The sequence below is a fragment of the Mandrillus leucophaeus genome, unplaced genomic scaffold (genome assembly GCF_000951045.1).
Source record: "Mandrillus leucophaeus isolate KB7577 unplaced genomic scaffold, Mleu.le_1.0 Scaffold456, whole genome shotgun sequence".
NCBI classification, from domain to species: Eukaryota; Metazoa; Chordata; class Mammalia; order Primates; family Cercopithecidae; genus Mandrillus; species Mandrillus leucophaeus.
Window position 1 is genome coordinate 1,557,677 of NW_012104876.1, and position 15,445 is coordinate 1,573,121.

At 42.0% G+C, this 15,445-nt stretch overlaps 1 pseudogene across 1 annotated transcript in view; it reads left to right on the top strand.

The window, feature by feature from the left end:
- Positions 1-7,604: 7,604 nt before the first annotated feature.
- LOC105549774 overlaps positions 7,605-15,445 on the top strand; it is a 105,021-nt pseudogene continuing 97,180 nt past the window's right edge. Inside the window, exon 1 of the transcript XR_001007606.1 lies at positions 7,605-7,786. The product of XR_001007606.1 is annotated as a zinc finger FYVE domain-containing protein 9-like (transcript). The remainder of the gene's footprint in view (positions 7,787-15,445) is intronic.

Below are 15,445 nucleotides of genomic sequence, written 5' to 3' on the forward strand. Positions count from 1 at the left end.
AAAAAGAGTTACCATTTCCTGAGAACTTTTTGAGTGCATTATTTACTTAAATGTCAAGTTTGCTAAATCCAGCTCATCTAATAAATGAAGATCAACCTGTAACATTTTTAGTTGTGTGGTTCTTAATTTTAGGCTAATTCTGTAAATCTTCCAATTTGTTATACCCTTTTTAGTACTGAGTTTTGTGTTTTCCGAAATCAGATTTTCTCCTAAAGGTGTCAGAACAATTTTAATGAAGCAAATAATGAAATAAATAGAATAAATTTGCAACAAATTGCAGTAAATGTCATTTAACACCAACCTGATGATAGAACACAGGTATGACAAACCCAGGCCTTTCTAATAGCTTTGGAACACATCTTTAAATTCTTACAGATCAAGAATGCAGTTGAAAAGCCACCCTTCCAGTCTGCTGTTATGAAATCTGGTCACTTGGATTCTGGAGAGAATTAGGGAGGTAGCTGATTGCTAATATTGTAAACTGGCCCCCTTCTTAGTGGCACTGCCTCCATGTAGTTTTCATTGGCAGTTTGTGAACTTCCCTGGATTTTTAAAGACTCTCCTTATTGTTCCATAAAATGCAGTTTCCTTTGTCTTTTCAGTTCCTTTTCTGCTGTTTTCAGAATAGGGCTTAAAAGTAAGATAAAAGGCCTGATACTTTCCATCATAAAAAGTTGTAATGACAGGTCTCACTAATTAAAGTGTAACAATGGGAAGATTAGCCTTTCAGTTAGCTTTGTGTTGAATCTATACAGTATTTTCAAAAGCCCTAACTCGGAACATATTGGAGTATAGCATCTTTAAAATATAAACATTCACACATGGATTTGATTATAATACACACACCAAATAGAGGCACGGTACTGGTAGGGCTTCCAGAATGAAGGAAACTTCCCATTTCACTTTTTGTGGTGCTAACCATTCTACTACAGAAATAGGAAAGACCACAGGGAGAATTGGAGAGGCATATTGTGGAACCAGGCCTCTTGCTAATTATGAATGGTGGGGATTTCTTTGGATTCCTTAGTATCAGAGAATTTAAGTAGAATATATGTGCTTTTTAATGCCTGTGTTTTTTTCCCTTAATGGAAAAGCATGTCTTCAACCCTGTGTTAATAAAGTAATATTGCTTTCTGGTGGTGTTAGTACCACCACAATGTGCTTAATACATTATTGGATTGTTAATAATCTCAAAGGACCAAATATTTGAAGCTGTTAGAAGACACTTGATGTGTAAAACATGGTATATAGTGAGCCTTCATTATTGGGGGGTCATGATACAACATTGTCTGAATAGCATCTAACCATGGATTTTTCTGGAGATATAAATATAAAAGTAATCAAGAGAACTCTAGAAACATCCAGCTGGAGGATAGCTGAAGGGAAAGGTCAGAAAGTGAGTAGGAGAAAAATATTCTTATGTGTGCATCAGGTTGCAAAAAAAGTTTAATTTCGGTGTGTAGATAGTTTTAAATTAGTGATTAGTGCTTTGTTAAGAAAAAAATACATGCAGTTATTTTCTTTTTGTTTACACTTCCAGGTTTGGTCCAAATTCCTGACTTGAATATAAATTAAATATCTTATTTTCTATAGCATACGGCTTAAAAAAGAGGTTTTTGGTTCACACTTAGTCATCTTTAATTTCAATATTTCACTTTTAGGCATTTATTCATGCTGAAGTGTGTGGCAGAAACAGTGGGCATGTTTTACTATATTTCAGCTCTGAAGACATGATATTGTGGCTCTGCTCCAAGTTGGAATAATCACAATTCTAACTTTTAAATGTTTGCGTTCTTTAGGAAAAAAACACGTAACAGAAGAGTCCCATCTAAGGTGATTGTAGCTCAGTCACAAGGGGAGAAAGGAGGCAAGAACTAGAAGAGACAAGAGAAAAGGAGAAAAGGGATGCAAGTCTAAGTGTGTTCATTTTGTGTAACATTAAGAGATTATCCTTTTCTTTACTTCTCTGGCTCCAGAAATTTATGTGGAAGGATTGTGTTGACATTTCTTCTCAATATTTTTATAATCAGTCCCCTTCTCTCTTGTAGGTTCACCCCCTTCCTTCAAGTTCTAGTTACTGTTTTATCTGGACTATTGAAGGATTTCCCCCCTTCAGGTTCTCTCCGTTCTCCTTATACCCTGCTGTCAGATTAATCTTCCTAACACCAACACTGATCCTGTCATTTCTGTGCCCAAGAGCCTTCAAATGGCACCCTGTTACTTACCAAATTAAGTACAAATTTCATAGCTTGATATGTAAGGCCCTCCTCACTTAAACTGGACCTTATTTTTGCCATATATCTTTTTTTTTTTTTTTTTTTTTTTGAGACGGAGTTTTGCTCTTGTTGCCTAGACTGGAGTGCAATGGCCTGATCTCAGCTCACTGAAACCTCCACCTCCCGGGTTCAAGTGATTCTTCTGCCTCAGCCTCCCAAGTAGCTGGGATAGCAGGCGTATGCCACTATTCCTGGCTATTTTTTGTATTTTTAGTAGAGACGGGGTTTCACCATGTTGGCCAGGCTGGTCTTGAACTCCCGATCTCAGGTGATCCGCCCTCCTCGGCCTCCCAAAGTGCTGGGATTACAGGCGTGAGCCACTGCGCCCAACTAATCACATATCTTTTCACTCATCTTAGGCTCTAGTGAAAATAAACTCCTTGGACTTGGGAAGTAGGTTTTTCATTGTTGTTGTTGTTTGTCTGCTTGTTTGTTTTTGAGACAGAGTTTCGCTCTTGTTACCCAGGCTGGAGTGCAACGACGCAATCTCACCTCACCGCAACCTGCGCCTCCCGGGTTCAAGCGATTCTCCTGCCTCAGCCTTCTAAGTAGCTGGGATTACAGGTGTGGGCCACCACACCCAGCTAATTTTTTTTAGTAGAGATGGGGTTTCTCCATGTTGGTCAGACTGGTCTTGAACTGCCGACCGCAGGTGATCCACCCACCTCAGCCTCCCAAAGGGCTGGGATTACAGGCGTGAGCCGTCGTGCCCGGCCTCGCCTCCTCGGGAAGTAGTTCAAAATAACAGTTAAGAGAACATTCTTTGGAGTCAAACAGAATTGCATCTGTGTGATCCAGCTCTGTGGCCTCAGAGACTCTGTTAAACCTTTCTGAATTGCTGTTTCCTCATCGATGTAAAGAAGATAATGTCAATGCCTTCCACCATAGGGATGTTGTGAGGATTGAACAAATGTTATAAAATTCACAAACATTTTTGCGAGCAGCAGGACATTTTAGATGATTTCTATCAATCACTCAGTGGTTTCTTGTGTGACAAGCACAGATAGAGCTAGTCCTGAGGGGAATACAGAACTGGCTCAGAGATGGTCTAAGGAAGCCTCCTAAGAGATGCTCTCGTTCACACTCCTTAAGTAGATCATGATGAAATGATGGTGGTGACACATATTTATTCCCAAAGTTAAATGATAAAAGAACTGAAAGTTCAGGGCAACAATATGAAAATTGTCTCAAGGCCAGGTATGAGCAATTGCCAGGTGAACAAGATAGATACTATCTGTTGGGATTCATTGGAAGGAGACATCCTGGTGGTCTGAGATAATTGGCAAAGGCTTCCCGGAAGAAGAGGAATTTGAGCTGGATAGGTTTTAGATAGGAGGATAAGTGTGAAGGGGGCTGAAAGGGACATACTTCAAGGGTAGCAAGTCCTGGCTTTATTTTGGGGGGACTCCACCTCAGTAAGCTCCTTTTGTCATAAAAGCCCTCAGTCTTTTTTCAAGAGGAAACTTGCTTCGGAGGAAGATGCTAATCAATCTGTTTGGTGATGTAAATTGGGTTTAAACAAACTATTCTCCTGTAGAATTAGAGAATTTTCCTTTTTCTAAAGATGGCTTAAGCTTGGATTTGTTTTGGGGAGATGGGTGTGCCTTTTTGCCCAGGAATTTTCTTCCAATAGACATAAATGCAATGGATCTGTGGCAAGAGAGGTGTGCCTTAAGTTGCAGGAAAGGCTGTGATAAGGAACTGAGCTGCACCTGGCTTAGTGCTGGCTAGACAGATGAAGGGTGGCCTCACTTGGTATCATTTGAGATAAAATAAGTCTGCCTTTGGGAAATGAACTGTGCACTCTGGTGATTATGTGTCTGGGTCATGGTATCTGGAGATTAGGAATGGGATTTCCCACAGAAGGAAATGGAGAATTTCAGCGTCAATCTCTCTCGAGTAGGAAAGCAGGCCAACTAACTTTAGATGGGCAGGAAGGGAGGAGTTTCTCTTTTTTCCTGGAGCCAAGGGAAGCTGGATATGGAATCGCAGACATGGGAATTCCTGAATATTCCTGTTAGTGTGAATTTTGAGCTGACACCTGTTATGAGAATACTGCCAGGTGGTGGGCTAGAAATTGAACATAGATTGTAAAGTACAAGGGTAGTTTTAATATGATCCAGTAGTCTTCAGAAATGAAGACTAAGCTGGGCACGGTGGCTCATACCTGAATCCCAGCACTTTTGGAGGTCAAGAGAGGCAAATTGCTTGAGCCCAGGAGTTCAAGACTACCCTGGGCAACGTAGCAAGACCCCATCTCTACAAAAGAATACTAAAATTAGCTAGGCATAGTAGTGTATGCCTGTAGTCTTAGCTACTCAGGGGCTGAGGCGGGAGGATCCCTTGAGCCCAGGAGGTTGAGGCTGCAGTGAGCTGAGATCATGCCACTGCACTCCAGCCTGGGTGACAGAGACCCTGTCTGAAAAAAAAAGGGATGGACAGTCGTGGGGATATGACTTAATGGTAGTAACCTGGGAGAACTTGGGAAGGCCTGTCTGTTCAGATTCTTCTTGGCTTCCCTGTGTAACATTCCTTTTCTCCTGTTTCTGGCAGGACACCTGTCACATGAGGATCTTCAAAAGATAAGGTCAGAGAGAACTTTCTGCTTCTGTGGTTTTCTCAATTTCCTTTAGCTTACAATACTCAGTATGTCAAGGTGCCATATTTTGGGGTGTCACATTCTGAGACTTAGCATTTATTCCCAGAGATTCTGATTAAGTAGGTCGATTGTGGGTCCTGGAATCTATTTTTAGCATACTCAGGTAATTCTGAGACACAGTCAGATCTGGGGTATACCTTTCTAGGCTGAAAATATTACTACCTTCCCTTACTGGGTTTTTAAAAAGTGAAATGTTAAAATACTTTTAACTTAATGGAGAGAAGTTGTGAAAATTATATGTTGAGTAAAGAGAGACTTCCATGTTAGACTTTAGATCATGTTGATGTTTTACAACAAGCATATGCTCATGGTGTATTGAAAACAGCAACAATAACAACAGCAACAACAACAAGAAGATGAAATAGTATAAAGTAGAGGTGGAGAAATCTGTCCTGGTCACAGTGCTGCCATCACCAACTGAGAGGTAGATGGGAAGGGGTGAAGGCTTAAGCAGCACAATCTGTCACACAAATCTCAAGTGCTCTTGAAAGTTAAGCATTACTTTTATAATGCAAAAAGAATCTGTGGATGTGGGACTTAAAAAAATAAAAACAAGCAGGGCGTGGTAGCTCACACCTGTAATCCCAATACTTCGAGAGGCCGAGGTAGGAGGATCACTTGAGTCCAGGAGTTCAAGACCATCCTGGGCAACGTGATGAGACCCTGTCTCTAAAAAAAATTTTAAAAGTAGCCAAGCATGGTGGCACATGCTCGTAGTCACAGCTACTTGGGAGGCTGAGGTGGGGGAATCACTTTAGCCTAGGAGGTTGAGGCTGCAGTGAGCTGTGGTCACACCACTTCACTCCAGCCTGGGTGACAGAGTGAGACCCTGTCTCAAAAAATAACATGAAATTAAAAACATAAAAAAGAAAAGTGATGAGAAAATACACTTGTGTAAGTTGGATCTCATATTACATGCTGTACAGGGGATGAAAATCCTTTTGTTAGGCAAATAATCACTCTCTATTTCTCTTTTGTGTAGACACAATTATTTATGGTATTTTTCTTGAGTGAGACCCCTGTGATAGAACATATCCTAGAAATTCCAAAAATGTTTATATGAAAGTAGAGTTTTAGAAAATTTGACACCTACTACCTTTTAGAAACTTTTAATGTTATGTCCATTACTAAAGTGTCATGCATTTCAGCTCATCAGCTTTTTTCTTACATGTCACATCTTATCAATGACTAGTATAGGGGCCAAGATGTCATAGGAAGTTGTTAACCTAATTTGTATGGTCTGAAAGTACTTCTTTTACTAAGACTATTGAAGAATATGCAGAGTTACTTTTTGCCTTCTATAAGGATAGAGTATTTCCATATTCTTTCAGGTATTTTGAAAGAAACCCCAGATAGATTTCCTACCATTTGAACCTCTATTGTGAGCCTTTCACACCAACAGGTTTACTTGACCTTGGGTCTAGTGGATTGAAACCCCAAGTGTGAACACTTTTCTTTCCCAGGAGCTGTTAACTTCAAAGCCTCTGAGAACCATTTGAATGATAATATTGTTCAGCACCAGGCCTAAGAAACAAACACTCATAAAGTGTCTTCTGACTATCTTTCCTCCACACTTTTGCTTTAAGTGCATTTGTTCATTCATTCCTAACTGCATTTCCCTGTGCCACTCATTACAGGGAAAGCATTTCTTTGATTGTTTTACGTCCCCAATTCTCCCCTTGTGAGAACTGCATAAGGAAACTCTCTCTTTGGCTTAGCAGATGGACACAAAGCAACTTTGTTTGAGGTGTGACTTGAACTTTCCTGAAATTCGATATCAACTCCTACTTGGATTTGAACTTTGAAGACCCAAAGATAGGAAGTTTCCGTATAAGGATCAAAACATGTCAGAGCAAGACCCAGTGATTTGGGCTGGCAACCCTGGCAGGTAGGATTACTTTGCTCAACAGCTCAGGATGGTGTATGCTGTTCCCTGAAAAACCATTTCACAAATGTCTGTGTTGTCCCAAGGGTGACTGGAGAGAGCGTGAGGATAGATCAGTGCAACCTATCTCCACCACTGGAAAAGCAAATCAAAGCATGTCCTAGTGAATATCATCCTTCATTCAACAGCTAATGTCTGTGAGAGACTGTTAGGTTCACAGCAGTGTGGCAAGCACAAAGAAATATAATTGTAGTGGTGTCTGCAGGAGGTTGGTGCCTAGTGAACACGGTGGTATACAGTGGAAACAGCCATGGTGCCCAGTGGGGGACATTGGTGCCTGGCAGGGGACAAGACCAGGAAATGAAGAAAGAAATGGTATATGCCACATGGTAGCAGAGCTGGACAGCTGACAGGGGCTTATTCATGACCACTGGTGAGATGCTGCTTGGGGACTCTCAGCAAAACTTGAGAGGTACTTTGCAGGAGGGCAGCGTTTCACAGGAGAAGATGAAGAGATGAAGACAAAAGTCATGGAGGTACAGATTCTGTGGCCCTGTACCCATAGGCTGAAAAATCCTGAGGAAATTAAGGTTACAGAATCAATTGCTGTAAGAGACACGACTCCCACCCTTGGGGGCTTTCATATACATCTTAGGGACTTACTCACATGGCAATAAAATAAGGATTATAAAAAGTATAAATGAGGAGTTGGAGGAGTTTCATGAGGAAGGCATTGCTGGAAGAATAAGTGGGTCCTCATAGGGGTGCAGGTGGGTATTCAGGAATGAGTAGTGGTCTCAGAGCTGGAAAGGCAAAAAGGGCCTTCCAAGTGGGGATCCTCATGACCAGAGAAGGTCAGCCTCTCACCATGTGGGGTCCTGGAACTGCAGACTGGGCCAGGCTGTCGGAAGGGTGTCTGACTGCCCAACTTTCCTCTGAAGGAGCTGAGAGGTGTGTCACAGAACAGTAAGCCCTGAAGGCTTTCTGTGACAGAACTGCTGGGGATTAAGAGGACCCTCCTGGTATCCTGTCTAGGACAGAGGGAGAGTTTGTGGGCTGGGAAGAGAAACTCCGGGCAGGGAGATCCACTTAAAGGCAACTGCAATAGCTGTCAGGTGCGGGGTGAGGAGTGATAAAGGTCTGGACTGCCCGATACAGAAAGTGGAAATAAAAAGAAAGGAAGAGAAAACCAAGAGAGATGGGGAGATAGAAATGACAGGACCGGCTGACAGATTGGGACGTGCTCCCAACTGGCTACCAAGAAAGAGGTCAGTCAGAATGAAGAGTTTGAGCTTAACCAACTGGAAGACAGACTGACGGAAAAACAGAGGAGTCCTTGGTATCGGAATTACATTTTTTAGTAAGACTTGACAACACATTTTGTTTGTCAAAACCTCTAAATAGCCAGGTGTGGTAGTGCATGCCTATAAGCAGGATGACTGCTTGAGCCCAGGAGTTCTGGGCTGTAGTGCAGCATGCCAATGGGGAGTCTGCACTAAGTTCAGCATCAATATGGTGGCCTCTTGGGAGTGGGGGACCACCAGGTTGCCTGAAAAAAAGGTGAAAAGACTCAGGTCAGAAATGGAGCCAGTCAAAACTCCCATGCTGATCAACGATGGGATCACAGCTGTGAATAGCTACTGTCCTCCAGCCCGGGCAATGTAATGAGACCCCATCTCAAAAGAAAAAAAGAGAGAGAGAGAAAAAAAAAAGAAGCAAAGAAGGAAAGAAAGAAAAAGAAAACTACTAAATAGAGTTCAGTCTTCCCTCCTACCTTTCTTTTTTCTCTTCTTCCCCTGCAACACTACAAATCTGGTCCTTGTTAAATTTCCACAATTTATAAACACACGTTGGTATTTCAGTTTTTACCACAAATGAGAGCATGATATACATACCGTCTTGCAACTTACTTTGATTAACAATATATCATGGATATCTTTCAGTATCATTTCATATAGATCTTCCTCATTTTTTAAAAAGAGCTATATAGTAGCCCATTGTACGGCTGTACCATCCTTTGTTTTACCAGTACTTCATCGGTACACATTTATGTTGTTTCTAAATGTATCTTTTTATAACCAATGATCCCATTAACACCATATTCATACACTTGGGCAACTATTATAGGATAAATTCTTAGAAAAGCAATTGCTGGGTCAAAAGACATGCACAATTTAATATCATTTGATATATATTGCAAAACTGCTCTCTGGAATGTTTATCTGATTTAATTCTTCCACTAACAGGTTAATCAAGACCTCTTCGTGCATGTCTGTGGCAATTTGTCAACCTGCTCTTTCTACAACTGCAATAAATACTAGTTTGCCACATTGGAAGAGCTTATATTAGTCAACAGATCCTAATGAATGAAGGGTTTCTTAATTAAAATAACCAGAAAGTCATTACTTGTAAATATATAAACAAGTTGATTATAGCAAGAGGCTGAATACTTCTAATAAGCATGTGTGGATATTAAATTAACCATGGTTCACAAACCATCCATGGATGCATTGGATGCATGGTTGATTGGAAATAACCACTTCACAGTGGTTACCCGATTCCTGTCTGCCAACTGCCAAATGGCATTCCTGTTTGTAAGATTGTTATGGTTTGACATAACTCATGATATTTCCTAACACATGTATGTGTCAAGTAAAATCGTTTTTTCTTCTCGTGGGTATTTAAGAAATTAAAATACCTAATGGAGGATTAGGAAACTATCTCTTCTTTTCTTTTTGATTCAGCAGATATTTCTTGAACATGTACAATATACTAGGAAGTTACCTTGTTAATTGCTTCAGATAATACATGGAGGAGTAAAACCCGATTTTTGCCCTCAAGGTGCTCATAGGGGACAGACAAGAATATAGGATGTGTATGAAAATAAATATAAAAATGGCTATAAAACTGAGGCAGAAGGAGAACGGTGCTTAAAGATGAGCACAAAGAAACAATGATGAAAATTCAAAACAGAGAAAACGCATCTGGTTAATGGGGAAATAAGGAAAGGCTTCATTGAGGGAGATGCAAGTAAGAAGGGATTTCAAGAACGGGTAGGACTTGTTCACTTAAGCACTTTCTTTTGGAATGTTCAAGGCCAAGCTGTGGGAAGGTGAGGCAACAAAGAGAGTCCACATGTAGATGCTTCTGTCAATGGCCCAACAGAGCAGATCTTGCTAGTCAACCCAGCCCAGGTGGCAAATATGAGTGAAATTTCCGGCAGGGCAATTTCCAATGAGTGAAGATACCTCTGGATATGTCCAGCTTCCAGTCATTGAATCACCCCAGCCATTCAAGTCTTACCAGCTGAAGTCCTTGACATTGTAGAGCAGATATAAGTCATCCCTGCTACGTGTCTGTATTTCTGACTCACAAGATTCATGAGGATTAAAAAATTGTTGTTTTATCTTTAAAAGTGCGTAGGATTCCACAGGTAAGCTGAAGATAGGGAGAACATTTCTAGCTAAAGAAACCACATAAGCTGAGGGGAAGCATGACTATGCCCACAGAACAAAAAACAATCCAGAACAGTCCAGGTGGGCTGGCATCAGGATTTGAGGAGGGGTAGAGTAAAAGATCAGACTAGATCTGAGAATAAAGAACATTACATGGCAAGTGAATATACTTTTCGCGTGTGTGTGACGGAGTCTCACTCTGTCACTCAGGCTGGAGTGCAGTGGTACAATCTCTGCTCACTGCAACCTCTGCCTCCTGGGTTCATGAGCCTCAGCTTCCCTAGTAGCTGGAATTACAGGTGCTGGACACCATGCCCAGCTAACTTTTTTGTATTTTTAATAGAGGTGGAGTTTCACCACGTTGGCAAGGCTGGTCTCGAACTCCTGACCTCAAGTGATCCGCCTGCCTTAGCCTCCCAAAGTGCTGAGATTACAGGTGTGAGCCACCATTCCTGGTGAATATACTCTTATTTGATAGGCAAGTGGAGTCTAGCCAAAGTTGGGCATCAGGCTGTTGTTTTTGAGGCAGGAAGAAAAACATATTGTTAGGGCTCAGAACATGATGCCCACAATATGGCACCTTGGCAATTGAGAAAAACAGAAGCAAGAAGGTCAGTCTGATCTTCTCCCACCTTTCTCCCCTAAAGCATTGTCATAAATTGTCTGACCTACCTTGCTTGAAATTGGGTCATAAGACCCTTAATCCAGAGGGATCCTGCCCTGTAACTAAAAGCCAAGAAGAATCTGAACAAACAGGCCTTGCTAAGTTCCCCCCAGTGTATTCACATTAGATCATAACCTCCTTTTGTCCAATCATACTCCTGCATGACTGTCCATTCTTCACAGAACCTAAGCATAAAAATACAGTTTTCCCACCGGGCGCAGTGGCTCACGCCTGTAATCACAGCACTTTGGGAGGCTAAGGCAAGTGGATCACCTGAGATCGGAAGTTCGAGACCAGCCTGACCAACATGGAGAAACCCTACTTCTACTAAAAATACAAAATTAGCTGGGTGTGGTGGCACATGCCTGTAATCCCAGCTACTCAGGAGGCTGAGGCAGGAGAATCGCTTGAACCCCAGAGGCAGAGGCTGCAGTGAGCTACATCACCATGCCTCGCTTATTTTTAAATTTTGTGTAGAGATAGTGTCTCATTATGTTGCCCAGGCTGCTCCTGAACTCCTGACCTCAAGCAATCCTCCTGCCTCAGCCTCCCAAAGTGCTGTGATTATAAGTGTGAGCCGCTGCACCCAGCCTCAGTCCACTTTTTTTTTTTTTAATTTGAGATGGAGTCTTGCTCTGTCGCCAGGCTGCAGTGCAGTGGCGAGATCTCAGCTCACTGCAACCTCTGCCTCCTGGGTTCAAGGGATTCTCCTGCCTCAGCCTCCCAAGTAGCTGGGACTGCAGGCACATGCCACCATGCCCAGCTATTTTTTTGTATTTTTAGTAGAGACGGGGTTTCATCATGTTGGCCAGGATGGCCTAGATCTCTTGACCTCGTGGTCCGCCCGCCTTGGTCTCCCATAGTGCCGGGATTACAGGCGTGAGCCACCGCGCCTGGCACCTCAGTCCGTTTTAAAAGTGTAGTTAGAGTTTTCACTATTGGGATAAAATGTGCAATTTGACTACATTTCAAAAGAGGCTATGTGAAGATGCTTTGGAAATTATAAAAGCACTGTTCAAATGCAAATTGTTATTATTACTGAGTTGTATTGCAGAGGCATAGAGTTCAACTTTGTATTGCTTATATTTCTTCTTTAAATCACTCTGGAATTCAAGCCTTGCTAAAAAGAATATTGCCTCAAAATAAAAAATAAACATTCCCAGGGCTACATCTCAAAAAAGAATTAAACACATTCAGTGTAATCATAATAAATACGCAATAATTACAAAAATAAATGTTGATCACTAGGATTCATACTTTGAAATGTAGTGCATGCAAATAAAATAGAGACCTACTCTATTCAGACTCTATACATTTGATCTGACAAAATTCAAATTAATCAATTCAGTAAGATATGTGTGTGCTTGTGCATATATGTATATATTATGTGGCTGTGTAAAGCACTTTTAGAACTTTTGTGCTAAAATTCAAAAACACATAATACATAAAATAGCATACTTGCAAATAATGATATAATGAATTTGAAATTTGTCCCAGAATAGCAAATTTTTTCCTTAAGTTAAAAAAATTCCGCTTCTGTTTATTAAGTATTTACTATTTCAATGTGCCAGGCACTGTGCTAAGTAATTTATATGCACTATCTAATTTGAAACTCACAGCAACCTCCGGAGGTAGGTTAGGTACTATTAACAGCAAAGTAAGGTCAAAGTGCTTTGAGTAATCTGCCCAGGGTCGTCCAATTAGTAAGTTGGATTCAAACAAAAACAGAGTCCCAAAAAGGCATCCTGAGCCTCAGGTACGGTGCTCCTTACCACTTTTAATTACTTAAAATCACAGCCTATCTTTGTGGGAAAGAACTTCAGAAGTATCTAATATAACTTAAACTAGAGAGACAGGTGTTAGTAAAATGACAGAAGGATGCTAAAGACAACTTTGTTTCTTAAAAATTCCTCTGCATTACTTGGTACCCTTTACCAAGCAATGCAGAGGAACTGTGTGGTCTCAAGAGTGTGGAGTGTATAAATATTACTATTTCTATCACTGCCCTACTTTTGATCCCATATGTAGACAATGGGGAATGTCACATCAGAACAGGAAAACAGATGCCCCAGCCTTCTGGCCAGAGGACTGTGAAGGAGGGCCCCAGAGAGCCAGAAAATTGTCCAGGAGATCACCAAGAGGACGGAGCTCAAGGGAAAGATCCTGTAAAGGGGTTTGTGACTGGGCACATCTCTGAGTTGCAAATCAAAGAAAGACTTTAAGAGCTAAACTATGGGCTAGACCATTGCTTAGTCACACACAGACTGGCGATTAGTAGTGTATATGCAGGACAGACCCAAATAACACATGAACACTGAAAATTAAACTGACACTGGAACCACAACTCACAGATATTCGGTTGGAATTTGCAGCCTAAACCTAACCAGATCTCTTACCTTCTACAGCAAACAACAACAACAACAACAACAACAAAACACAGAGGGAATATGGGAGCAAGATGGCTGAATAGAAGCCTATATCATTTGTCCTCCCCAAGGAAAATACGAAATTTTGAGAACTAACTGCACACAAAAAGCACCATTATAATAACCAAAAATTAGGTGACCAATCACAGTACCTAGTTTTAACTTCATATTGCTGAAAGAGACATTGAAGAGAGCAGGAAAGACAGTCTTGAATTGCCAATGTCACCCCTCCCCTATCCTGTGGCAGCAGCCCTGTGGCATGGACATTCTGTGTACTTGGGAGAGGGAGAGCACAAAGATTGTGAGGCTTTGCATTGAACTCAGTGGTGCGCTGTCACAGCGGAAAGTAGAACCAAGCAGTATTAGTTCACATTTGCCCACAGAGGGAGAATTTGGACTGGCCCTAGACAGTGGGTAGTCACTGGTCAGAGCTTCAGTTTTGGCAAGCCTGAATGTGGTTTGGAGTGCTCTAGGACCCTAAGTGAATGTGAGGGGGCAGTCTAGTCTACAAAGATTCCAAGTCCTAGTGCTGAGCTGGGCTCAGAGCCAGTGGGCTGTGGGGGTGGGGACATGCAACCTACTGAGGCATCTGGGGCAGCTAAGGGAGTGTTTGGGCCACTCCTCACTTGGCAGCGGCCATGTGGAAAAATCTCTGCTTGGGAGACAGCTAGCAACTGGGGGACTTTACATTGAACTCAGTGCTGCCCAATTATAGCAGAGACCTGGCAGGGTTAATCAGCTGTTGACTAAAGAGCCCCTGAGCTCTGAATAACCAACAACAATGCCCAGGTAATATGCCGTGGGTGTTGAGCTCTGAGAAATGCTGGCTTCAGGTCTGACCAAGCACATTCCAAGATGTGGTGGCTGCAGTGAAACACTCCTTCTATTTGAGAAAAGTAGGGGATAAAGTAAAGGGGACACCATCTTGCACCTTAGGTACCAGCTCAGTCACAGTAGGGTAGAGCAGCAAATAGGCTCTTGGGGACTCTGAGTTCAGTCCATGTTTAGGCACTTAGTCAGCATTTGTGGACCTGCCCTGGGCCAGAGGGGAGCCCACTGCTCTGAAGGTTGAGTGCCAAGCCTGGCAGCATTAATCACCAGCTGACTTAAGGGCCCTGGGACTTTAAGTAATGTCGACAGTAGCCTGGCAAAACCCCTGTGTGTCGCTGTTTGTGGTGACCACAAGGAGAGGCTCCTCTACCTGTGGAAATGGGAAGAAAGAGTGGAAAGGACCTTGTCTTGTGGTTTGAGTGCCAACTTAGCTGCAGTAGATTAGAACACCAAGCAAATTTCTAAGGTTTTTGACTTCAATCCTTGGCTCCCAGACAGCATCTCTGGACTCACCTGGGGCCAAGAGGAACTCACTGTCCTGAAGGGAAGGATACAAACCTGGTAGGCTTTGCCCTCTGATGATCTTAAAACCTTAGGGCCTTGAGTGAACTTAGGTGGTAGCCAGTTAGTGGTTACAGTGGGCCTTGGGTGAGACCTAGTGCTGGACTGGCTTCTGGTCTGAACCAGTGCAGTCCCAGTGGTGGTGGCCACAGGAGTCTTTGTATCCCCCGACCTCCAGTTCCATGAGGTCCAGCACAGAGAGACTACATATATTTGGGAGAAAGTGAGGGAAAAGAACAAGTATCTTTGCATGATAATCCAGAAATTCTTTTGGACATTATCCAATGTCACCAAGGCAGTACCTATATGAATCAACCCAAGAGCCAGAGTTATTGGGATTGGGGCCCAAGTCCCTTAGAATACCTGGAAAGCCTTCCAAAGAAGGACAGGCATAAACAAGCCCAGACTGCGAAGACCACGATAAATACCGAATTCTTCAATGCCCAGACACTGTCAAACATCTGTAAGCGTTAAGATCACCCAGGAAAACATGACCTCACCAAACAAACCTAATAAGGCACCAGAGACCAATCCTAGAGAAACAAGAGATATGTGACCTTTCAGACAGACAATTCAGAATAGCCATTTTGAGGAAACTAAAATAAATTCAAGATAATGCAGAGAAGGAATTTGGAATTCTATCAGATAAATTTAATGAAGAGATTGATTTTTTTTTTTTTTTTTTTTT